Here is a 26,065-nt window from a genome sequence, read left to right as displayed (position 1 = left end):
GTTCAAAAACAGATATAATTACTTACCAAATATTTTTGATGCAGAGTTGGTTGAATCCATGCATGCAGAACCTGCAAATACAGAGAGCCTCCAGTAACAGCAGCCATAAAAACCAATATTTCTTTATACTACATACATTTTGCAAAATTAAATTAACTAAAGTTCTTAAAGAATGATGAAGAAGAATGAAGAAAGATTGCCTTTTAATAAAACTGTCAGTGATAAATGACCACTATGCAACTAAGGTGATTTGAAGGATAATGCTTTTTGGTAACATAAAAAAAGTACATGTGCCCCCACTGCATATGCACACTTATATGTATGTGAATATTTATAAATATGTAGTAATAAAAATATATCTTAAAATTTCAGGTCCTAGGTAATTTTGTGTAGTTCTTTCTCAAAAATCCATATTCAAAGTCACAAGAATTTGTTGCATCTCTGCTATGAACAAAATGGGAGAACTAGGTATTCCAAGCTAGGACTTGGTATAGTAAGAAAGGTCCTTATTGTTTTTCCCAATTTAATCAAGCAAAAATTAATCCAGGGAAGGAAATATAACACTGCATTAGATGCTCTATATCAACCAGTATTTTATTTTTATCAATCTCCTAACCATTCAAGGTTCAATCAATGAAACTGCACCTATTGAGCAACTACTTTATGTTCAATTCTGGGTTATACATGACAAGATTATAAAACTCAATCCTTGACCTTGAAAATTTTCCCAGCTGGTTGGTAAGATAAAGCTCAGACCTAAGACACAATTAGAAAAAAAAAAAGATCAATTATTGATGCAAGGTCTCCTTTCTGCACCCAGCCATTTACACTTCAATATTTTTTTCTTTTCTTTTTTGATTATTGACTCTGGTCCCAGGTAGAAGGTCTTTATTTTAAGCACTAGAAAAACAGGTCTTTAGTATGAAAGGATGTGAGAAAAAAACCAGTTCAACCAGAGACAAGAGAGTCCTATAGGGAAAACATAATGTTTTTCCTGCTAATTTTGGAAGTATAAGCTGGAGTGTGTGTGTGTGTGTGTGTGTGTGTAGACTTGTACATATATATGAACCAGCATATCACTGAGGGAAAATATTATAATTATTGAAGTTTTGTCCCTACAGACTAATCATGCTTTGGAAATTGGGAGGCTTATACATTGTCGTTATAATGTATAAAAAGAAAGCCCATTTTTTTTTGGTGGATAAATCACTTAATAAACTCCAAACATTTTATTTGTGTTTGGTATCTGAGTACCCTCAACCCCCTGACTTTTGATGGAAGGGTACTTTTGATGGAAGGTGTATATGCATACAAAGCTTGAAAGATGGTTTGATGATTTAGGGAAGATAATATCTGGGAATCGAATTTAGAAATCTAAGCAAAATCTGATTATTCATACCACCTTGGAAGAAAAGCAATTCATGTTTCACTTTGGTAATTACTAAGGGGATATGCAGAGCCGACTGTCATTCTCAGAAGTTTCTTCTTCAAGGACTTTGAGGTATAAAATGAGCTAGGAAACAGATAATTTAATGCTGAGACCTGAAATATTTATTCAATAGTTTTATTTTCAGGGGTCAAGAAAAGAAGTAGAACATTTCTATCTTTTGTGTAAATAAACCTATCTCTAAAAGGCAATTAGAGGAACAATGTATTTTGAGTGCACTGCAGTTCTATGTTGATTACTTTTATTTTACTAGTTTGGCTTTCTATTGCGTTAAATCATATGATAGTGTCCTTTTTGCAGGTCAAATCTATTTGATGACAGCAATTTGATAGGGTTCAGCCTAATCAGGAGGCTGTTCCAGGAAACAATTATACTTATGGAATGTGATGACCTCTAGGTGACCATCTTTAAGACAGAAGATGATCAGTAAAGCCCTATCCATTGAGTCTGTCTCCCCTTGGTAGAAATGTATCTTGATGCACTTATTGAATTACTGGCCTAAAAATATTTTGAACTCTGTTACCATGACTTGTTAACTTTAGCAAACAATCCTACCAGGAACAGTAAACCTAGTTGAACTCTGTAGGGTTTTGTTTTGTTTTGTTGGTACTAGGGATGGAATCCAATGCACTGGGTACAAGCTCTACCACTGAACTACATCCCCCATCCTCCTCTCTGAAATCTACGAATTTGTTATAGCTTTGTGATTTTTATATTTGAAAGTGTAGATAACATAACTTGAAGTCTTTTGTAGCATGATACCAGTACATAAATGTAGGTTCTAATTCAGTTATTGAAATACTTAAATTCCACAATTAATTCTTTGTTCTGCTTGAGGGGAAGCAGGAATTGAACCCCTGGGCACTTAACCACTGAGTCATATCTCCAGCCCTTTTTATTTTTTATGTCAAGACAGAGTCTCAATAAGTTGCTTAGAGTCTTACTAAGTTGCTGAGGTTTTTGAACCTCCTGCCTCAGCCTCCTGAACCACTAGGATCATAGGAATGTGCTATTGCACCTGGCACAATTAATGTTTTATATAAGTTATCAGTAGTTTCTGGGCCTATAATAGAGAGTTGATATTGAATGATAAAGTACCAGTATTATACTTATTGGCACGATAATGTACTTTACATTATTAATGGCCTTTGGGTCTTAATGGCTTATGCCAATATTTCTGCTTCCACTTTTCCTATATTATAGCTAATGATATTTAACCTGTATGATCATTGAATTTGTGAACAATATATCCCAGTAATTTATATGCCCCAATAATCATTGGGATATATAAATGGTAAATATATAATAAAATATGGGTTTACTTACAAAATGAGTCCCTGAATATAGAACTTGGCACAATCTGAAAGATCTGAAGCAGAGACATTTATTTTATCTATTTGGCAATGCTACATGCACACAACAGTATTTTTGTTAAGAATGAAGATAAAATGTTTTCCTGTATGATCCATTTTACAAATATAAGAATTTTTTCTTCTTTCCAAGTCTTCACTATAAAAATAGCAGAAAACATAATAAAATGTAAGAAAAAGACAAAAATTTTAACTCACAATTTAATTGTACTCCTACAAACCATTTTATAGTCATATTTAAATTTATCATGGTACTTATTTAAAATAATTTTAATATAAATAAACTAATTCTCTTAATTAACATGAAAATATTGTTTGATAAAGAGCCATGATCTATAAAATAAATCAGAAAGAATCATAATAAAACATATAATGAGAAGAAAGTGTTTGAAACTCTATTATTGTTAAATGCAAACTTAATTTGTAACTTTTGCTCTTTAGGCTTTGCTAGTTGATTGCCACCCAACAGATACTAGACAGTTTCACTAAATTTAAGTTGATTCAGTGAAAAGAAAATAGAAAAAAAAATCTTTGCTACGTTTAAGTTTGAAATATTTTTTTACTCTTTTCATTGTGAAGATTCAAAATATACTGTGTTCCAAAAGGAGTTATTTAATTAGGCTTATGATATGGAAAATAATGTTATTATTGACTATTATGAATTTTCATGTGTTATTAAACTCACCATATTTTAAAAATTAATATGCATCAAAACAATTTGATGTTTAAGAGAATTTCTTCTAAAGAGTACAAATTTGTGATAGCTCCTTGACATGCTCACATATTGGCATTTATAAATGAACACCAATAAAAATTTTAAAATCTAATATATTGGTTTTTCAAACAACAGAGGAAAAGCAAGTATACTCAGAGGCCCATTCAAATATCATTAATAATTTAGTGTGACCAGCCAAGAATATTATTTGGCTAATTTCTTCTCAGGAATCAGCAAGACAGAATAAGACAGAATTCTTGCCTATAAGATGACCATCTCGATGCTGTGATCAACATATTTAACTGCTTACCTTTGATGCTAATGCTGATGATGTGGATAATGATTTAGTGGTTGGTTCCAAGAAGGAAGAAGTGAGAATGAGCTCTGTATGTTAGAGTTGAATTGAGGGGATAAATTTGGACAACTGCTTCAGGTGACACTTACTGCGGGAGTCATGGATAAGACACAGGGAAGCTATATTGGCCACCTAGAAATGTGACTAAGTTTGAACACCATGTAATATGCAGTTGTACTACATTAAATTAATATTTGAGAATAATTAGCCTGGCAGTAGCATTGAGAACTGTGTCTTTCGAAACTTTGAAACTAGGTGAAGTGAATGAAGCCATCATTTTGGTACAAGGGGAACAGGTGGCAGTGAGAAGAGAAGAAAGGTGGTCAGGATGGAGGGAATGGTGACGACAGAATAAAGGAATGTGTTGGTTGTGGACTCAGGAAGAATATCATCAACTGTTGGTGTAGCTTTGAAATTGATCTGGGTATCCTATTAATGATGAAAATACTAAAAACTGATTTTATAATATTACAAGGGAGTAATATCTAAGAGTTTTCTGAACCTTAAAGCAAATCTTAATTGTGTTTATTCTAATTTTGGTGGTATGATTATTTTCAAACTAAGCAGAAATTGCTATGTTATGTTAGAAAACATTACCATACTTCATAATTGATTCATCTGAGTGTTACATTCCATAACCCCAGACTGGCAAACAGAATTTTTCTTTAAACATTCCTTAAAATATTTCATTTTTCATTTTACTCTAAGGTTATAATTTAAGTTGGGCTGGTAGTTGAACTTCTGCAAATGGCCCTTCATTTAATATCTCCATTTAATATTTATAGTATTGAAATCCTAAAGCAACTCTATGGAAAGTAAGTACTATTACAAAGTACTTACTTATATACTTATTTAAATTGTTATAAGATGTGTAAGTCGAATTAATAAAGCAATTAGAGTATTCCCTCAATGGTCTATTAATTTGACTTAACACATTTTATAACAATTTAAATTTTGATATATAAAGTGCTTGCTCTTTGCTCTGTAATTTCTTTATTCATTCCTTTCTTTCTTTTTTAATCCTAGAAAGTGTAAGGTAGTGGTCTATACAAGGCTTAACCATGAAGCAGTGTAGTTCTATAAGAAAAAAAAATACCTTCAGAATCAAGAGTCAAAAGATGTGCTTTTGCATCCCTTCTCAGATACTTGTTAGGCTTATGCCTTTAACAAGCCACTTTAGCCTCGTGGATTCTCAGGTCTACTTTTAAAGGGTTTTTGTCAGATGCATTTGGAATATATGAGAAGCTACCTGTGTGTATGATTATTATTTTAACAAGGCAAATTCTCAGACAGATTAAAATATGCTGGATTCTAATTGTTACTGTCATAGCTCCCCATCTTTCATCTTTCTCAGACAATTCTATTGCCATTTAAAAACACCTTTGCTTTTGTTCAGCATTTTATTTTTCCTCAGTCCAAGAAAGTTGAGCTTGGGGTTTACATGAGTAATTTAATAGCATCTACGGGAGGCCTAACTGAGCTTAACAGGTGACTCTAGATATTGACATCTAGAGCGAGTGAACACACATTAGTCATGGTATAATGAAATTCTTAGGACTTATATCTTTCTACTTTTCCAACTAAAATGACACAGTGCTCTATAGTTTCTTTGTTTATAAGGCAAAAATGAATTTGTCACTTTCACTGAGGATTTTCTCTTCATAAAGACCAAGCACATGAGCCTTATTCTCCCCTCCCTCCTCTGAATTGAGAATATCAAGTGTGCTGCAGCTTGGCTATGCTTTGTTTGCTGGCTTCTACAAAGAATGGGCAAAAGGCAGCTCTGAACTCCTTGACCTGTTTCCAAGCTGCTGAAGGGAACAGAGAAAAGTCAATAAGGCAAAAGTTTCATACGGAAGGATCTTCTGAGTCTAAGAATGTTAAAAGTAAAAACTCAAAATGAAATATATGAGAATAAATATATGAGGAAAATATATGAGAATAAATAAATAAGCAAACATCAGTGATACATTGAGAACATGAGGCTATGTATAACATGGATGTGTATGTGTGAGTGTGTGTATCTCTATATCTATTTATCTGTAAGTATGAATGCATATACATATAGATAGATGAAAATCCTGGTATCATATTTTGTCCTAAGAATAAATAGTTGATAACTATGTTTACCTTTTCTTATAGATCATTTGAATGCACTAGACTATTCTACACAAGAGTTCATTTTGTATAAATAAGTGGTTGTATAAATATATAAGCCAGATTTTGTATAAATGTTTTTTTTTCCTTTGGAACAACCACTTATTTGTAGTAGGACTGTACCTACTTTCTCCATCTGTAAAGTGCTAATAATAATGGCACATACTTCATGGAGTTATCGTGAACATTAAATGAATATGCACACACACATACACAGACAGCATTTTCAGTCATCCCTCAATATCCATTAGGGTTTTATTCCAGAATCCCCTATGGATATCAAAATCTGTGGATGATCAAGTCCCTTATTCAGAATGGCATTGTACATTGCTAACCCATACCACAGCAAAGAGTAAACCTACTAATTAGAGTTCAATATTTTAGATGGGTCTTTTGAACATTTGATTAAAGAAACACAGATATCAAGTATATAGTTCATGAGTTTAGACAAGTGCCTCTACAATATGTAACTCATATCTCATCAAGATAGAAGACTTTTCCATCATCAAAGATAATTTTCCTTGTGCCCCTTTTTACCGTCAATATCCACCTTCTTGATTCCTATCACTATAGACTAGTTTTTCCTATTCTAGACTTCATGTGAATGGAATCGGTCAGTGGATGTTTTGAATCTGGTTTCATTTACTCTTTATATGATATTCATCAATATATATATATATATATATATATATATCAATGGTCTATTAATTTGACTTACACATTTTATAACTATTAATATATATATGTGTGTATATATATATATATATATATATATACACACACACACACACAGAGAGAGAAACAGAGAGAGAGAGAGAGAGAGAGAGAGAGAGAGAGAGAAACATTCTGCTAAGTGAAATAAGCAAATCCCAGAAAATGAAGGGCCATATGTTCTCTCTGATATGTGGATGCTAACCCACAACAAGGGAATGTTGGGGGAGGGGAAGAATAGAAGTCCATGGATTAGACAGAGGGGCGTGAAGGGGAAGGAAGGGCGAGAGGAAAAGGAAGGGCAGTAGAATTAATTGGACATAACTTTCCTATCCTTGTATTTGCACACATGACCAGGGTAACTCTGAGTCATGTACAACAAGAAGAAGATCCTAATTAGAATAAGTTATACTCCATGTATATATAATTTGCCAAAATACATTCTACTGTCATGTATATCTAAAAGGAACAAATAATAAAGAATATATATAGATATGTAGTTTTCTTTTTAATTGCTGGGGAGTTATCCACTGTCTACTTAGACCATAATTTGTCTATTTAACTGTTGATAGATGTATTAGTCAGCTTTTCTTCAAAGGTTTCCATCCACAGTTAGCTGGCTCCGTTGCTCTGAGGTGAGACAGAATATCATGGCAGAAGGGTGTGGTAGAGGAAAGCTGCTCCACTAATGGCAGAATGGAAGCAGAAAGAGAGAGAAGGGCCAGAGACAAACAAACCCTCCGGAGGCATTTCTCCAGTAATCTGCTCCCTACTACTAGATCCCACATCCAAGTAGCCTTTCCAACTACCAATTCATCAAATGGATTAATCCACTTCTGATGTCAGAGTCCTCATTATTTGATCATTGCTTAAACACCCCACCTCTAAACCTTGCTGCACTGGGGATCATGCTTTCAATACACATTTCAGTGGGTTTCATTTTTTTCTGTTTGAAGCTAATATAATTAAATAAAACCAAGTAATATCAACATTTCCATACAAATTTTCTGGTGAGTTTATGGATTCCATTTTTTTAAGCATCTAAAAATTACTAAGTCATAAGTAGGAACATATTTAACTTTATACAAAATTGCTAAAAATTTTATCAAAGTGATTGTACCATGTATACTTCTGCCAGAATGTATAAAAATTTTAGTTGTTCCATATTCTCACCAACATTTTGTGTTGTGAGTATTTTTAACTATAGCCATTCAAATGTGTGTGAAATGGCATCTCAAAGTGGTTTCAATATGCATTTATTTGATATCTAATGATGTTGGGACTTTTACCATGAGATCATTGGACTTTTGTATACCTCCTATTCTGAAGTACCTATTCAAATCTTCCTATTTTCCAAATTGAGATTTTTGTCTTTTATTTTCTTGAGTTGTAGGAGTTCTTTTGTATCTTATTCATATAAATCTTTTGTAGATACGGTTCTTTACAATTTTTTTTAGATGTTGATGGACCTCTATTTTATTCATTTATTTATATATGGTGCTGGGAATTGAACACAGGGTCTCATACATGCTAGGCAAGTTCTCTTACCACTGAGCCACAACTCCAGTCCCTGCAGATATGTTTTATAAGTGTTTTCTGACAGTCTCTGACTTGCCTAATCATTTTCTTAATGATGTCTTTCAATGAGCAGGAACTTTTAACAAAGTATATATTATAATTTTCATGTTATTACTTTGCTTATCCTTTCTAAAAACATTTACTTTAACAGATTATGAATATATTCTCCTAGTGTTTTCTTATAAGAGGTTTAATTTTCAAATTTAGGTTTTAGATCTCTCTTAAATTAATTTTTGTGTGTGATACAAGGTAAGGGAAACTCTGTGTGTTTTAAACATAGGTTTTTTATCATTTTGAAGGAAAAATTCTAGAAATATTTTCATTCAGTGTGTTTTTTTCATAATAAAAAGATATTTTGCATAATGCATTATTGAAACCAACTCAAACTTGGTTGGGCAAAAGAAGATTTATTTATTCACTGTTCTGAGAAGAATAATACGTATCTTAGAAGATCCAAGAAAGTTACACAGGGATCAGAACTTAAGGGGCTAGAACTTGGATCCACATTCCAAGGATCTCTCTATTCTTCTCCCATACCTGCCTCTGTCTACACTGCTTCAGTCTGTAGACAGCTTTGCTCTGTAGGGCAGGGAAGATGTATGCTGTCAATCTTGATGTACATCTTCCCCCATCTTTCTATAACCATTAAAATGGAAGGGTTACAGGGCCTTCCTAAGTCACATGCTCATTCCCTGGGCCCATCACTTCTACTGTTGAGCTCAGGTCATGTGAATAATCAAGTCCAGATCTATTACTGCAGCAGTGGTATAGTGGTACCATCTATAACAATATGGCATGAGGGAGAAGGAGACATTTGTGATGTCCCAAAGCTCTGGACATCACAAATAATACATGTGCCACCAAACTACCTAATTTTTAAAAATGTTGTTTTTAATATATAGGATTTTCACTGAATTCTGTTCATTAAGTGTATTCATGTATAAAGGCATTTTTTGTCACCTAAAGCTAAAGTGTGAATTAATTATTTTAAAGCACTAAAACTATGTTCAATAAGGGGATCTCAGCAAAGGCCACAGTTTAACTCATCAAAGTCCACCATAATGTGAATAATGCTGAATAAAGTAGAACAGCTGTCAGATTCTTTTTTTTCCCACTTTGACATCATCTCCCTACCATCTTCAAATTCTAATGAAAAAGTTGTATTGTCAGTACCTCAATATAATAAACAACTGGGAGAGTAACTGTGGTTCAGTGATTAGGACAAGATTTATATACTTAGGGAGAGTAGTAATTTTCCTGGGCTTATAAAGCAAGCCTGATGCTGTTCAACCCACAGGATTAATTGACAAAGAAGAAGCAGTCCTTATTGGAAATCATTAATTGCCTCAGGGCTTTCATTTGAAGGAGAAAACCAGAAAGTTCATTCTAGACAAATGACTATCTCAAAGTTACCCACTTGTGTTTTCTTTTAACTGTGGTCAAATAAAATCTGGTCCCACAGACAGGCTTGAAATGATAGTGTGATCGACAACATTTGATTTTCTTAGTTGGACTCTCTGAACGTAGCTGATATTGAAAGTAGTGCTTCATAAGAGCTTTTATCTAAGCTTAAAAATATGACCACCAGGGGACAGAGATGGAGGGGTTATATCAATGATAGACACAAAGGCCGTTTCCCTATAATGAGAAGAGGACCCAGCTGAGTAGGTTTTCCCCAGCTGGGCATGACCATCTCAGCACCCCACAGACTTTGCCTTTCTTCTCTCCATTCTCCCCACAATGTGCTAAAGCTTTTCTTTATTGCTCTCCTGCTCTCTCTTGCTTTGGGTAGCATAATTCATTACTTTTCAGATTTGGGAGTGGAAACCCTCCTTTGTTTGAAACAACTTTTCAAAACTGATTGTTCTGGGTGAGAGCGGGGAGGGCCATACAAGAGCTTAAAACATGAGATGTTTAGAAAATCAGGTTTCTGATACGATTTCAGAGTCTAATCTTAAATTAAATAACATAGAATAAGGAATATCCAATTCCTATTTCCTTTTATTTGCTTCCAGTTTTTCTTTGTTTTCCTGTGGCCCTACAGCATGCAGTGATATTTGCCATCATCAAGCTTTCGTGAAATGATTAGTTCTTGCCATGAAAAGATATTGGCTTTCTCTTCTGTTATCATTTCAAATGGCATTCCTTTTGAGGAATACCTGAGTTTTGATTTGACATTTAAGGGAGATCTTTAGTTCTTGGTTTGTTTACAGAACTGAAATAACCAAGTCTTCCTTTCCTTTCCATGTGTGATTGATTGACTGATTCTGCCTAGAGTGTCATGAGAGGGCATCAGGGGTGTGAGCACCAGGGCGATTAACTAATGATGTCTTCCATGACCCTGAAGAGCAACAGTACAATTGACAAAATCTGCCAATTCTGTATTAATCCTATCAATGTTAAGTCTTTGTTTTAATTTGATTTTGTTCTACTCAATTTATCAGCATTGGAAATTACAATAGCTGTTCTTTTCACTTATGCTTCAGATAGTGATGTGGTGATTGGAAACACTTTGAAGTATATGTTAAAATACATTCTTCAAAACCTCTTTCAAAAGGAACAGATTCTCTCTACAAATATGAGGCATTACATATACAACAATAACAAAGCAAATACTTAAGATTGGTTTCTTTTTGTATGGTTGGTCCCATTAAGTCATTTTGATTTCTTACTAGGTGAGTGTGGAAATATTGAAGTCTACAATGTGAAATATAGATTGAATGAATTAAAAAACGCAGGGGTAGCATGCTGACAAAGGTAGGCAGGGATCATACTGGGTATTCCAGACCATGACAAATAATTCATATTTAACTCTTATATAAAGGAGTAATCATTGTAGATCTTTAAGCATTGTAGTACCATGACTTTTTAATTTGTTTTATAAAATGAGTTTTGCTATTTTGGAAAAAAACGTATAAAATTATTGTGGTAAGAATGGATTCAGAGAGAAAGTAGAAGGCTATTGTATTAGTAAAGGAAAGAGATGTGTTGAGTCTGTAATTGTATGATGTTTGTTTACAGAATATTCATTAAACTGTAAAGCTATTGTGAGTATGTGTGTATGTGTGGGGGGGAGATAGATACAAGATTTTGTTCAAATTTTAACCATATACCCACATTATATTGACTTCCTTTTCTAAAAACAAAATTATTGAAGTTAGATATTGTAAAGAAAAGAGATTTATTTAGCTCATGGTGATGTAGGCTGAAAGTCCAAAATCTGGTGGCCCCATTGGTTTGGCCTCAGGTGAGAACTTGGTAGTAAACGACATAACATTGGTGGAAGCAGAAGAGAACACACAGCATTACAATCCAAGGAGATTCAGGAGCCAGGTTTGATTTTTTTACAACCACTTGCTCTTGTAGGAATTTCAAGGTCTCTGGAGACGTTTGTGATTTTTTTCCATAGGTGACATTCCCAATGGTCTAATTACCTCCCACTAGGACTTACCTCTCAAAGGTTCTACTACCTCCCAACACCACCACACTGGAGACCAAGTTTGTAGCACATGAAACTTTGAGTGACACAATCAAAGCAAATTCAAATCAAAGCATACATAATTTAATATCTGACTCAGGACAGAAGATAGAGGTATAGACTTTCATGATGGAAGTATTTTTCCCTTACTCTCACCTATTCTGTCTCCACCTCCACTTTCATCGTTCATTTGCATTTCTCTCATTCATACTTGTTCAGCCTTGTTGCATGGTCCTGCTACACTTTTGCTTTCAGCCTTCCGTAAGCTAGGAGATTATATTGACAAATTTACTCTACTTATTCTTGGCTTGCCCACACCTGAGAAGCTGAGTATCAAGGGTGGCTTTATTGGGACTTGGAAAATGGATAGAAACTTGAAGGCAACAGTTAGTCTTGTCATATTTGGTAAGAAAGAAATGGCATTAAGCTCAATGTTGAACTATTACCATTAGGAAGGAAAGTGAGGGTACTAAAAGTGGAGGCACCTGCAACTTGGAATCATCATCGAAGGCCTGTACCCTCAGGAGCTTGAGGGAGAATTGTTCAAGTAATTTACTAGGAAGCTCTCAGAAGAATGGAAATGAGGGAATTAGCATAGGACAGGGAAATAAAGTTAAGTGTAAACTAACTTTGGCCTAATCTACTGGAATAACTATGTAGCACAAATTGTAGCTACAGATTCAAGGATCCTGACTACCTTTTGTACCCCTTTTCCAGTTAGTCCTTGGCTAAGGATTTTGGAAGAAGGAGGTGACAGAGAGTTTACCAAAAGACTCCCCTTTAGTTAAGTCAGTGTCCAAGAAAAAGAGTCTAGGCTGTGAGTCCTGATCAGTTAACATACAAACCTTCTGGTGGGGTTGTTATTCTCTCAGGAGTCTATAGACTGGGTGGATTAACTAATAGAAACTTATTTACTTCTTTATTTTTTCTTTTCTTATTTTTTGTATTTTTTTGTTCTTTTTAGTTATACGTGACAGTAGAATGTATTTTGACATATCATACATACATAGAGTATAACTTCCTATTCTTGTGATTATACATGATGTGGAGTTATGCTGATTGTGTATTCATATATGAACATAGGAAAGCTATGTTTGATTCTACTGTTTTCCCCATTTCCATCCCCCTACATTTACCCCCATTTTCCCTTGTCCAATCCAGTGAACCTCCACACCTCCCTCCCCACTGCCTGTTGTGAGTCAGCATCTGTATATCAGAGAGAATATTTGGCCTTTGGTTTTCTGGGATTGGCTTACTTCACTTAGCATGATAGATTTCAGTGCCATCTGTTTATTAGAAAATGCCATAATTTCTTTTTTTTTCTTTTTCTTTTTTTTGCAAAGTTTTTTTTAATTTAAATACGACAGCAGAATACATTACAATTCTTATTTCACATATAGAGCACAATTTTTCATATTTCTTGTTGTATACATAGTATATTCACACTGATTCATGTCTTCATACCTATACTTTGGATAATAATGATCATTACATTCCACCATCATAAATAACCCCATGCTCCCTCACTTCCCCTCAACCCCTCTGCCCTATCTAGAGTTAGTCTATTCCTCCCATGCTCCCACTCCCTATCTCAATATGAATCAGCCTCCTTATATCAAAGAAAACACTCAGAAAATGCCATAATTTCAATCCTCTTTTTAGCTAATATTCCAATGTATATATATACCCCATATGGCATCTATGTAGGTTCCATAGCTTAGCTATTGTGAATTGAGCTGCTATGAATATTGATGTGGCTGTGTCACTATAGTATGCTGATTTTAAGTCCTTTGGGTATAAACTAAGGAGTGGGATAACTGGGTCAAAAGGTGATTCCATTCCAAGTTTTCTGAGGATCACCATACTTCTAGAAACAAATTTTTAACAGTTCTGGAGGCTGAAGTCCAAAGTCAAAGTTCTGGCAGGGAACATTTCATTCTGAAGCCTCTTCTCTTGGTCATTATCTCACTATGTGCTTGAAAGTCCAATTATTTGCACAGACACAGAGAAAGTGTAAGCACGTTCTTGTACCTCTTCTTTTAAGGGCATTAATCTCATCAGATCAGGGCTCCACCCTCATGACTTCTAATGCTAATTCCCTCCCCAAAGCCTCACTTCAAAATATAATTATATTGGAGATTAGGATTTCAACTAATAAATTGAGGGTGGGGACAAGCATTCGGTCCATAGTATCAGGAAAGAGTTCCACATAGGGCACCAACTTCTGCTATAGATAGTGAGGGTTAGAAGGTGAGGATGGGGACATCCAGGGACAATTCAGATGAAGTTAGAAAATGGAGAGAGGTTTGGGAGGATTCACCATTCACATTCAACATCCATAGTTGAGCTGAAGTAGAGGAATAGCTGTTGTATGTCAAGCATGGAGTGACTGACTCAGATGAGAAAAATACTACTAGTGTTACTTTATCCTGAAATTATTTCATATTTAGAATACTAGAAGAATTTGATGTTCTAAATTTGATGTACCATTGCAGTTGTTGGAGAAATGTTTTAGGAAAGAATAAAAATAACCCTTAATTTCACAGATTAACTGTATTACTAGCACAAGCAGCTTGCTTAATGAACACTGTGTGGTGAAGTTGTTTTATGTTCTTTGCTTCATGAAAGAATATCAGGATCTGTAGACATACGCTTACATGCCTTCCTATGCCATGGCATTTAATATTTTAAAGATGAGAAAAAATATCAGCAAATATTTTGCCTTTAAGGATTTTGTTCTCTAGGGAGAACACACACAATGCATGTAGACCCACACTTACCATATACCTGCATGTATATACACATATATGTGCATGCACGTGCTGTCTTATTCTTTGTGTTCATAATGTGAATCCTCCTAGATAGAAAAGATATATACTAGCATTTAGGAATACAGCTAATAGAATGTTTGAAAAACCATCATATTAGCAACAGCTAGAAAACAAAGTGTTTATTTGTTTAATAAGAAAGAGAATTCAGAAGAATATTGACTGTAATTTAACAGTGCATACAGAGGAATCATATCTTACAAAGAAGTTTGATTCTAATGGATTCTAATGCTGTCACAGAAGGTGACTATAGGATGTGATCCAAATTGCTCCAGTCCTATAAATCTCTCATAAATCACAATATTCTACCAATATTGCTTGTTTTTGTTTTCTTCCCCAGCAAAAAAAACAGATTACTGTTCTTACATTGAACAACTTGAGTAATTGGTGTTGAGGAGCCATGAGGCATGAAATCATGTGCACCCAAACTCTAAGGCTACATTTGCACAGTGAGATGTTCATCCTTCCAGATGCCAGGGAATTGACACTGATGGGGGTCTGCAGATGCACTTCTTCCATTTGGGACTACTGTGGGGGCATACATTCATTGAGTGGCTTGGAGTTATCGAAGTGTAGTTGCTTTTGCTAGTTCAGTTGCTCTCTCTCTTCTCTTCTGCTCTAGTTCCCTCTTTCTTTCTTAATCTCTTCTGTTTGCTGACCATGTGTAGTTGAATCTATATAAATTTAAATGTTTTGCAACTCTTTGGTGTCAGGCATTTTATTTATATTCATCTGACCTATAATATTCAACAATATTCTTTGTTGAAATGAAGTGTGTGCCTTTTGAGGTGAGAAGATTCTGTTAGGAGCATATATTTTATTTTGATTGTATATGCAAGGCTGTTGCATTTCTAGTCTCTGGTTGCAAAAAAAAAAATAACCATATGAGTAGATGCAGGAACTGGTTTCCACCATTTAAAAATAATTCAAAGCTACAAGCCCATCAAATGATGGGAATTTTCTAAGCCATGGTATGGTATAGTAGACCAAATTAAGGCTTTTTATTCAGAGTGATATTACCACACAAATTAATTCATCAATTTCATTTTTGTTTCATTTTGGAGTAGCCACCCATTTACATCTTTATTATATTGTCATTGTTATGTTCATTTGGTAATGAAGAAGGTAATTCTGTTTTGTAATCTCATCTACTACTCAGCTTTCATGCCCTGACTACAGTGAAAGGATTTTCCTGGTATAGATTCAGTTGAATCATTCTCTGAGATTTTAAGTGAATAAATGGTATTCTTTTTAGTGTTAAACCAAATTGAGTATGTGCATTTACTAACAAGGCTAACAAGTCTACAAGTTTGAATAATATTATTATTTTTTTTTGTAAAGGACAATTTCAGGTTTATCCAAGTGTGATAATTTTAATATTGTATTTAAGAACACTTTATATGCTAACTGAAATCTATGTCAGAGGGGAAAAAAACCCATTTCTTAAAGTACACAGTTTTCTTTAAGGCATTTAATAATATTAGAAAGAAGACTCAAAATTTCCTTTTAGGAATTCTATTATGGTTGTTATCTAGTTTCATGTGTTGATTGAGTAGATGTGTACTGAGTACACTATTAAAAGCTCTGGTGATACTATAGTGTGAAAAACCATGTCCTTGACCTTGTGAAGCTTATGGTCTTCTGATGGGGTGATAGACAGAAAATTAAAAAAATTTGAAAATACAAAATAAACAGGTAAAGAACTTGAAATTTAGGGAAGTGTGAGGAAAATGGAGGATACAATTCAGGACAGAAAATAATGAGAGATGAACTAATTCACAGAGTGACTAATGAAGGCCTACTGAAGAAGGTAGATTTTAGGCTGAGACTTTAATGGAAAGGGGTAGACCATTCAAAGAGCCCAAGATAGTGGTTTATGGCTAGAGATCAGCAAATATCAGGCATCAAAGCATAAAGAAGCTTGGATCTCTCCAGAACCGAAAACAGTCTGGTGTGGTTAAGCATGTATGTGTGTGGGGAGTGGAGGAGCAGGGAAGAGGCGGTATAAAATTAGGTTAGAGAGGTAAACAGGCTCCAGATGATTCAGAGCCTTTCAGACTCTGGATTTTGAAATAAGTACAATGGGGAAGTAATAAAAATTTTAAATGTAGAGAGTCATTATCTCATCTGAATTTTTAAAACCTTATTTTGGCTGCTCTTTGAAGAAGGAAATATGTGTGAGCTTGTACCTGTATGTTTGTGTTTGTGGTTAAGTACAGAAATAGAGAGACCACTTGAAAGGATATTAGAATTGTCTCCTTAAAAAATTAAAGGGTGGCAATGAAGATGAAGCCAAGTGAAGAGATTTGTGACATTTTGGAGGTACTGTATTTTGGATGTATAGATTGTGATATTCAAGGTAAGGGAACATCAAGATTCAACTTACCACTTTTTTTTTTCTTTTTTGCAACTGACTGTATCACAGTCTCATTTTCTAAGATCAAGATCGGTAGATCTTGTTTCAGAAGGAGATTGTGTTTGCTTTTAGACTGGCATTAAACCTATTGTAAAATTGATTAGTTCATCAAACATTGATTGAAATTCACCATACACCAGACATAATACTAAATATGGGGGATACCTGGTGTTCCTAAAGTTGTGGGATTTCAGAGATGATAGATTTCAGAGTGCTAAAAGAGACCATGAAGTTATGAGCGATCTACTTCATTATCCTTATTTTAAAGATGAAGGGTAGAATTTGAACCATTTAATTTCTCCAGAAATATCATGAATCCTCTATAAAAATCATGGTTACTTTTGTAAAAGTTAAATTTATTCATCCAGAGCTAGTTGTGGCATTATTTTTCTTCAGGGATGTGATGAATCTATATTCATTTGTTTTAATGAATCATTATAATTAGCATTATTAAAATACTTTCTGATGTATTATAAAGTCATGAAAATACAAGTAGCTTAGCCAGGATTTCAATGAGGAATGCTTTATTGGCTCCAGCCAGATTTATTAATAACAGAAACATGCAAAATCATAAGCCATATTCTAATGTACACACATTTTCTTCACTGTGGCATTAATAGTAGACAAAAGGGAAATTGGCCATTGGTGTTTCTATATGATTGATAGTAAGTTGCTAATTACTTTGAATTATTTTTGAGTGAACTTTTTAAACCTAATATAAAGCATGAAATTGAGAGGAAAGGGAAAAAAAGAGGCCCCCCAAAGTTTGTTTTTCTGTAATGCATACTAGATGTGCATGTATAGAGATGTGTGTGTGTGTATTAAAATATTTGTTTTATGGCCCTATTTAATTTTTATAAATTATGTTGTTTGGTTAAGAATAAGTAGTGAGGAAATGCATTGTACAGATTTGAATAATTTAAATACCAGGAGAAGAAAAAAGAAGATTATTTAGGGTGGTCTAAATAAGCAAGCTTATTATCTAAATTATATTACACCATTTATTGTTCATTTAGAGCAGAGTTTTCTTGGCTCTTTATACTAGGTCAAGTACTGTGAAAGAAAAGAGATGAAAGTTCTTGCCCTAAGGGCATAACAAACTTAAAACATCAGGCATGATCCAATCTGCAGACATACCAGCACACACACCAGGAGAGGCTGTTTCCTGCAGTCAGTGGTTACTGCCATGGGAATGCCCCATATAGCAGAGAGTTTCAAGATATTTTGTAGAAATAGGGGGTGTTAATTAGAAGAGCATTTCAGTATAAAAAAGGATAAAAATAGATATCAAATAGACAGATGACAGTCCAGTGTCCTACTTGAAGTTTAAAAGGAGTTCAGAGAACAGAAGATTTTGAAAGCAAGGAAGGAGATAGATTGGAATGTGTGCCAAAGGAGGAGGCAAAGCTACTGAGAAGATGGGTGAAATTATCAAAATAAAAAGTAATTAAACCAAAGTTCTGCCTCATCGCTGAATCTGGAATGGCATGATTACATTCAAAAATGCTTTGACCAATATCAGAAGGTTTAACCTGCCCCTTCAAGGAAAAAACATTAATAACCAAGGGCTGATGACAAAATGCATGAAGTTTATCACCAAGATTGTGAACACACAAATTGGTTAAAAAATGGTAACAATAAAGAACATTCAAAAAGGTAGCTTGTCTCCTGGAATCCATCAGAAATAATAAAATAGGGGTTTTGTTTGTGAATGTTTCCAAACAGCAATATTCTGTTTTATGAGTTTACTGTATCACTGTATCCTTGTCATAGACACAAGGGTGAGCTGGGCACAGGGGTCCACAGCTGTAATCCCAGCATTTCAGGAGATTGAGTCAGAAGGATTGAAAGTTGGATGCCAGTCTGGGCAACTTACTGAGAACTTGTTTCAAAATAAAAAGGGCTGGGTATATAGTTCAGTGGTAGAACATTCTTGGTTTCAATCTCCATTACCAGGTAAAAAAAAAAAAGAAGACCTAAGAGAGAAAGTGCATGTCTCACTTCCTGAATAAATTTTTAAAAAATAAACCTTCACAAGAATTTGGAGGAAGCCTTTGAGGCAGGAAAATCTGTCTTAATTCCTAACCACACATCCCTGGGTCTTCCTGTGAGCTCACCTCCTCCAGTCCTCCTGTGGTAGTTCAGCTTTCTGTTGATTAATATTTTGCCTGTAATTAGCTTCTTCTCTTGCTATGTATACAGTATTCAGCCTTGTACTTCTTCACATATCACGTTAGAATATTCTTCCCGGGGCACCCACTCATTCCTGCAGGCTGAGGGGGAGAGTGGGGTAAAGGAAGGACAACTGACCAAGCAGGGTTTTTGTTTTTTGTTTTCTCCCAAACTTCTTTGGCTGCACTAATTTCCAACCAGCCAGAGAAACTCTCGAGAGGATACATCTTGAGAAATGTTCACATATGCAAACCAAATGTCTTCCAATGAGGTTTAAAAAAAAAAAAAATCTCTTTAAACGTTAACACATGTAGGGCCAGAGCTTGCTCAGGTAATCCAGGCCTGCACAGGCAGGCCCCGTCAGCACGCACCAGATACACAGGCCCTCATCTTGAGAATTATGTTTTTGTTGGTCATTTTCATAAATTGCTTCTTTACACATTACCTCTAGAACTTTCCCATTCTTAAGTCTACTCAGGAAAAAGAGGTTCTCCTCATTCAGCAGCCAAACTCATTTAAGGAGGCAGGAAAGCATAGCAAGTTCTTTCCAAGATGCCTCTGGGCATGTTGTTGTCAGGTCTGTGGTTTTCATCTAGAAATTTGGCCAGAAGGTTGATTGGTTCTTGGTTCTTGGTTCTTGGTTCTTTTCTTTCTTTCTTTCTTTCTTTCTTTCTTTCTTTCTTTCTTTCTTCCTTCCTTCCTTCCTTCCTTCCTTCCTTTCTTTCTTTCTTCCTTCCTTTCTTTCTTTTTTTCTTTCTCTCTTTCTCTCTCTCTCTCTCTCTCTCTCTCTCTCTCTCTCTCTTTCTTTCTTTCTTGGTGTTTTAAGAAAGAATTGAATATAGCACAGTACCTTAGTCTTTCCCTTTCATTGTGTTTCTCAAACAGGAAAGTCCATCAGCTTGATCATGGAGGAGAACAATGACTCCACGGAGAACCCCCAACAAGGCCAAGGGCGGCAAAACGCCAGAAAGTGTGGGTGGCTGAGGAAGCAAGGAGGCTTTGTCAAGACCTGGCATACCCGCTGGTTTGTGCTCAAGGGAGATCACCTCTATTATTTCAAAGATGAAGATGAAACCAAGCCACTGGTAAGTAGGAAAAAAAAAAAAGCATTGCAGGCCTAAGAAAGCCAAGAACAAGTGGGATTTACTAGAAACTGATGGAGACTAAAGCCAACTCCAATTCCTTCATTTTCTAGCCATCCTTCACGCTTCTTCACCATTGTTTGCTTTAATGTGGAGCCGATGAACTTGCTAATTGAGGCCAACAAGCAGTTTATACTTGTCTAATGTTAATTTTCTTTTTACTAAGCTGGAAAAGAATACCTGAGTCCCTCAGGCACGCTAACTTCATGAGAGATATTTAATGCACATCTACTAGAAGATACACTTTGTCGCCCAAACATCTTTTTTTTTTGGGGGGGGGGTAAGTTAAAAGGATAGACTTGAAGGCAAACTGTAAACACGACTGACTTTCAGTAATTGCTGAGACATCTTCAATAAGAATTCTCAGAGGCATCCGCTCCACCTTAACTCTTATAAAATATGGATATGGTACTAAACCAACACACATAATATACTCCTCTGGGAATCATTTCTGTGTTGCTTCGTGGTTCCTTAGCAGTCTTTTATTTCCTTATTTTCTCAGCCACAAATCCCAAGTCTCCAGTGGCAGAAGAAAAATCTCCAAACTGCATTTTGTAGCTGCAACAGGGGTTTTCAGCTGTGATCATTGCTCATTAATTGATGGATGTGAGCTGAGGCATCACCCTGTGATTTCCCCTCATCTACATCTGTGGGATGTATAAATCAGAGAAGAGACATTGTAGATTAGTTTATGTAAACATCCCTGACAGTATGTTCTTGAGGCTATTTCCTCTTGTGTTAAAGTTCAAGAACTTAATTAGGAATTTGGATCGAGACTCTGCTTTAGTATTTTAAATTCCTGAGGCATTATAATTTCACAAGGTTCTCATTCCTTTAATTGGATTACATAAAAATAGCAAAGAAAGTACAACTATAAACCCAAATAATTTTCTGGTTTTTTTTTTGTGTGTGTGTGTGTGTGTGTGTGATTCCTACTCATTTTTGAATGTCCACAAAGGCTATTTGTGCACATTTTCTTATGAAGTACTCAAAATAATGCTCTGAGGTAGATGTTATTAATCCCATTTTGCCCTAAGAAGTCAAGGCTTAGGTGTGATTCAGATAACCCAAAGTGCAAAAGATGATGGGGCCGTGATTTTGTCTGGATACATCTGAGTTCATATGTCTAGAGGAATGTAACTTAATAAGCTGGTCCCACATTAATATTATGACAGTGAGAGCACATTTCTGCATCTGTTATTTTACTTGACATAGCAAACCTGTGAGGAATACCAGGATTATTTTAACAGATCAACACATTGTGGCTTAGAGCTTATGAAGTGACACGATCAAGATCACATAGAGATCAGAGGCAAAGTAGTGCCTGTGATGTTACTTAAAATCGTACCCATTCAGGTTAACAACTCAGTCCACCTCACACCATGCCAGAATGAGAATCCATGGGATCGGACACGGAATCTTATTCATATTTCCATTTTCTTTGATGAGCTCCTCCATATCCGTCTCCACTCTGATTCCCCATGTTCTATGTTTTTCACATTAACTTGATCCCTTTCACTGAATTTGGTAAAATGATTTTGGTAAAAATAATATCTGGATGTCTTGTGTTCAGGATAATAACTCACAATCTTATTCTGAGTATTTTATGATAAAGAACAAGGTGCCCTTTTCTCACTACACCTTGTAATTAAACACGAAAAAGTAGACCTTCTTGAAAAATGTTATAGCTGGAAAAAAAATTATATCTATTTGTATTTGCCTGTGTAGCAGCCAAAGGGCTATTGTTGATGAATGGCAGATGAGGACTAGAATCAGAGCTCCTTGCTCCTGATACAGTGCTCCTTCTGTTTTGCCTTTTGCCCTCCCAGTGAGATTCAACTTTTCTTTAGACTTACTTTAAGTAAGAAGTATATCTTGGTCATGTTCAACTTCAGTGCTTCCAACACAAGGATGCCCTGGGCCTTTGTATGTTTTCATGAAGGATACTTCAATAATATTGGAACAAACAAGCATTACTAAAGAAATGAAAAAAAAAATTCACTCTTTTAAGAATTCCTAACCAGCTAGAAATGTTCAATAAACATAACCTCCTTTTGTTTTCTCTCTTACAAGGCATTTACTAAAATAGGCACATAAAACCCCTGAAATGTGTTTCTCTCTTGTCCCAGAATAAGGATCTTAACTGACTTATGGAAAACTGTCAGTGAGTTTCTCCTAAACTCAATAAAGAAAATCAAACTGTATCATTATCTTTATTATGAAAAATGCTCACCTGCTGAGGAAAATATATAAGCAAAATTATAATCACAATAGAGTACCATGGAAATGCTAAATGCTGTGAAAACACAATGTAATTAGCACCAAGGAATGAGTGGTGCTCATCTGCTAGGGTTGGGAAAAGGTGCACAAGGTAAAAGATGACTCTTACCTGGGGTGTTGGAGACTGGTGGAGGTTTTCCAGGTGGATAAATTGGGAAAAGGAATTCAGAGCTGGGGGAAGATATGGAGTTGTATAATAGATATCTATTGATAGAGTGTTCCATAATGAAAGGGTGGCAAAATGACAAGAAATGTCATTAGAGAAATCAGTGGGGCCATAATAGATAGGATCTGTATGTAGAGCAGTTACTGCATTCCCTTGTAGGCATTGGGAAGCTATTTCCAGACAAGCTGCACAACTATGTTAATCTTGAAAAGAATTAGGATAAATGTTTCCTAGTTTAAAACCTTAGTTAATGAATATAGTTTTCTCAATTAGGTTTTTCTTCCATTCATACCTTCAATTTTCATCTCTCCAAGAAAAATATGTATATAACTATATATATGCAAAAATATGTATATATCTGATTTAGTGTGTTACAGACTTAATCACTTAAACTTAAAATTGATGTTTTTATGTTCTTTTTTTTTTTTTTTTTTTTGGTACCAGGGATTGAACTCAGGGGCACTCAACCACTGAACCACATCCCCAGCCCTATTTTATATTTTATTTAGATACAGGTTCTCACTGAGTTGCTTAGGGGCTTGCTTTTGTTGAGATTGGCTTTGAACTTGTGATCTTCCTGACTCAGCCTCCCTTGCTGATTACAGGCGTGCGCCACGGGGCCTAGCTTATTTTTATGTTTTTATTCACATTGAAACTTGCCTTCCAAATATTCAACACCCTGTGCAAGTTTGAAGACCTAGAAAGTTTCACCTCCATTTTTCTTATTTTCTTTTTTGAGCCAACACAAAAATGCCTCTAAGTTCTCTCTAAGGACAGTATCTGATTGTAAACAATGACTTTCCAGTGCTTAACCAAGATTCCCTGGCAATATATTAGCAGCTTTTCTCACAATATGGCTATTTTATAATTAAAATAAATCAGACATTATATTCTTAGTATCCTGTGATTTTTTGAGAATATTGAAATAAAATCCCATAACTAGTTTATCATGAATAAAACTATTTCCAGAAATCATTGGCTACAAGTGTTTGTACTTATATAGAAATGTATTTTATTCACAACAGATTTAAAAACAAAAGGTGATTTTTGTTGTTTCTGAAAAGCACATTTACACAGAAAAGTGATGTATGTAGTCAACTTATGAAAATACATTGATATATCTATAATTCTGTGACTCACAGGCCACTACTGTAAACATTCTATATGGTTGTATTTTTCCATTTTGAGGTAATATTTTTATTTTGATTTTTTAATTTTATAATAAAATCTTATTTATTTTTAGAGAAAAAATTTAGAAATCATACCATGCAGAAAACTAATAAAACAAAAATCCTCCCTATCACTGCATATTCCTAGAACTTTGAAATAGTGATTTTTAGAAAGGTTTTAAAACAAAGTTACACTAAATTCATGAAAGTTTCTGTGTGGTCATCTTTTATTATTAATAGTGATGACAAATGACTGAGGCCTTAATTATAGATACCATAACACGGAGGGAACAGATAAAGCATGAATGTTAGTTATCCTAAAACTCAGGCAATTTTGCTGGTTTCGTTAAATGAATCCATTGATAAATTTCGAATGCTCTTTTGGATCCATTTATCTTAATTCTATCATGAAGTGTATTATTACTTAAAAAAAGCTGAATCTCAACTTGGGCTATGCTAGAGAATACTTCTGACATATTATCATTGCTAGAAGTGGACCAGAGAAAGCATTGATTTTTCGGAGCCAGTTTGAGACTCCTGATAAAATGGCTGAAACCTAACAGGCACCAACCCAATTAATTTATTCTAGACATTCTACAGAAGTTATTGATCCAATTGTGTGGGGAATGTTTTTTCTGGACATGATGAGAGTGACACTATATTAGATCATAATAGATTTTCTTAGGGAACAAAATGATTTTGAGTGAATTATAACCTGAGGGCTGACCACTACATGTGCAAGCATTGATTGCTGATTAAGAGTAAGCTCTAATTTTAAATATTTAATTCATGAGTTCATGAGATGTAGAAATCTCTAAGTCATTGCTGTTCTCTGTTATAAAATATGAGCCAGAAGGAGTCAAAGCCCCAACTAAGTGCTTAAAATAATACTGAAAACAATAAAACTTGGATTTCATCCTCAAATCCAAAGCAGATTTCTACATGGCATCCAAACCTTTGGGTGTTTAAAAAGACATATAAAATGGTTCTGTATGTCATCATGAAATTTAAGAGCTCTTAGTGCTTTCCTAGAAAAGATCAAGACAGAAAGTATTAATATAAAATATTTTACTCTTGTTGAATAATGTTGCTTATCACTGTATGGCAATATAGGCATAAGATGTATGTATTCATTTCAGAGTAGATAAAAGTAAAATTGTTTGGGTTGAATTTTGGCTTATCTACTTACTAATTGAAATACATTGGACAAATGTCTTAGCTTGTACAATGACATAATAATAGCACACACCTCATAACATTACTGGGAGGATTAAATGAGAATTTATGTAGATGATTTTATAGAAATCAATGGCATCAAACAAATGTTAGCTATTTTTATAATATTAGACTCTTGTATTTTAAGAGACTTATACTCCTCATTCATTCATTTGATTATTTAAAATTTCAAAATGTATTTGTAAGTTTCTAATGTGTCTATGGGGATTATGCTAGATTTGAAGAAATATAAATGTGATATATATTACAGAGAAAAGTGATTTGTGCAGCCAACTTTTGAAAATACATTAATATATTCATAATTTTGTCACTTACAGGTCACTACTGTAATTGTTTTATATGGTTTTATTTTTCCATTTTGAGATAATATTTTTTTTTTCTATTTTGAATATTTGATCATATGATAAGATTACACACACACACACACACACAAATAAGTATTTTAAAGAACAAGCTGATTTGTTTCTCAAGTGAAAAATTCAAATAAGCAAGGGAAGGCTGCTTCAAAAAACTGTTTTGAATCCCAGGCTACCAGTGATTTTGAATTTAAGTTTTAGCTTCCAAATTCCTTGAGTTATGCTTTTAACTGTTACTAAAAATGACTGATAGCTTTTGTGTTTGGGATTCAACTCAACATACAAACCAGATAGTCCATATTTTTACTAACTTATTAGCAGAAATAGGCAAATTTCCATTATGTCAACTAGTAGAGAAGAGAAGTTAGGGGTAAAAAATGAGTAAGTACAATGTTAAGTTGAACATTTGCATTTTTGGTGTTACAGAACAATTTTAAAAAGCTACCCCCCCTAACAAATGAAATATTTCACAGCCATTTGGTATTTATT

The 26,065-nt window shown here is 34.5% G+C and overlaps 1 long non-coding RNA gene across 2 annotated transcripts in view; it reads left to right on the top strand.

Annotated features, from left to right (window-relative positions):
* LOC144257286 (uncharacterized) overlaps nucleotides 1-26,065 on the top strand; it is a 363,085-nt gene that overhangs the window by 322,645 nt on the left and 14,375 nt on the right. For both annotated transcript variants that reach the window (XR_013344419.1, XR_013344418.1), the window contains exon 2: nucleotides 20,113-20,312. This is a non-coding gene — a long non-coding RNA (uncharacterized LOC144257286). The remainder of the gene's footprint in view (nucleotides 1-20,112; nucleotides 20,313-26,065) is intronic.

The sequence above is a fragment of the Urocitellus parryii genome, chromosome 10 (genome assembly GCF_045843805.1).
Source record: "Urocitellus parryii isolate mUroPar1 chromosome 10, mUroPar1.hap1, whole genome shotgun sequence".
NCBI classification, from domain to species: domain Eukaryota; kingdom Metazoa; phylum Chordata; class Mammalia; order Rodentia; family Sciuridae; genus Urocitellus; species Urocitellus parryii.
This window is presented reverse-complemented; position numbering and strand designations above follow the sequence as displayed.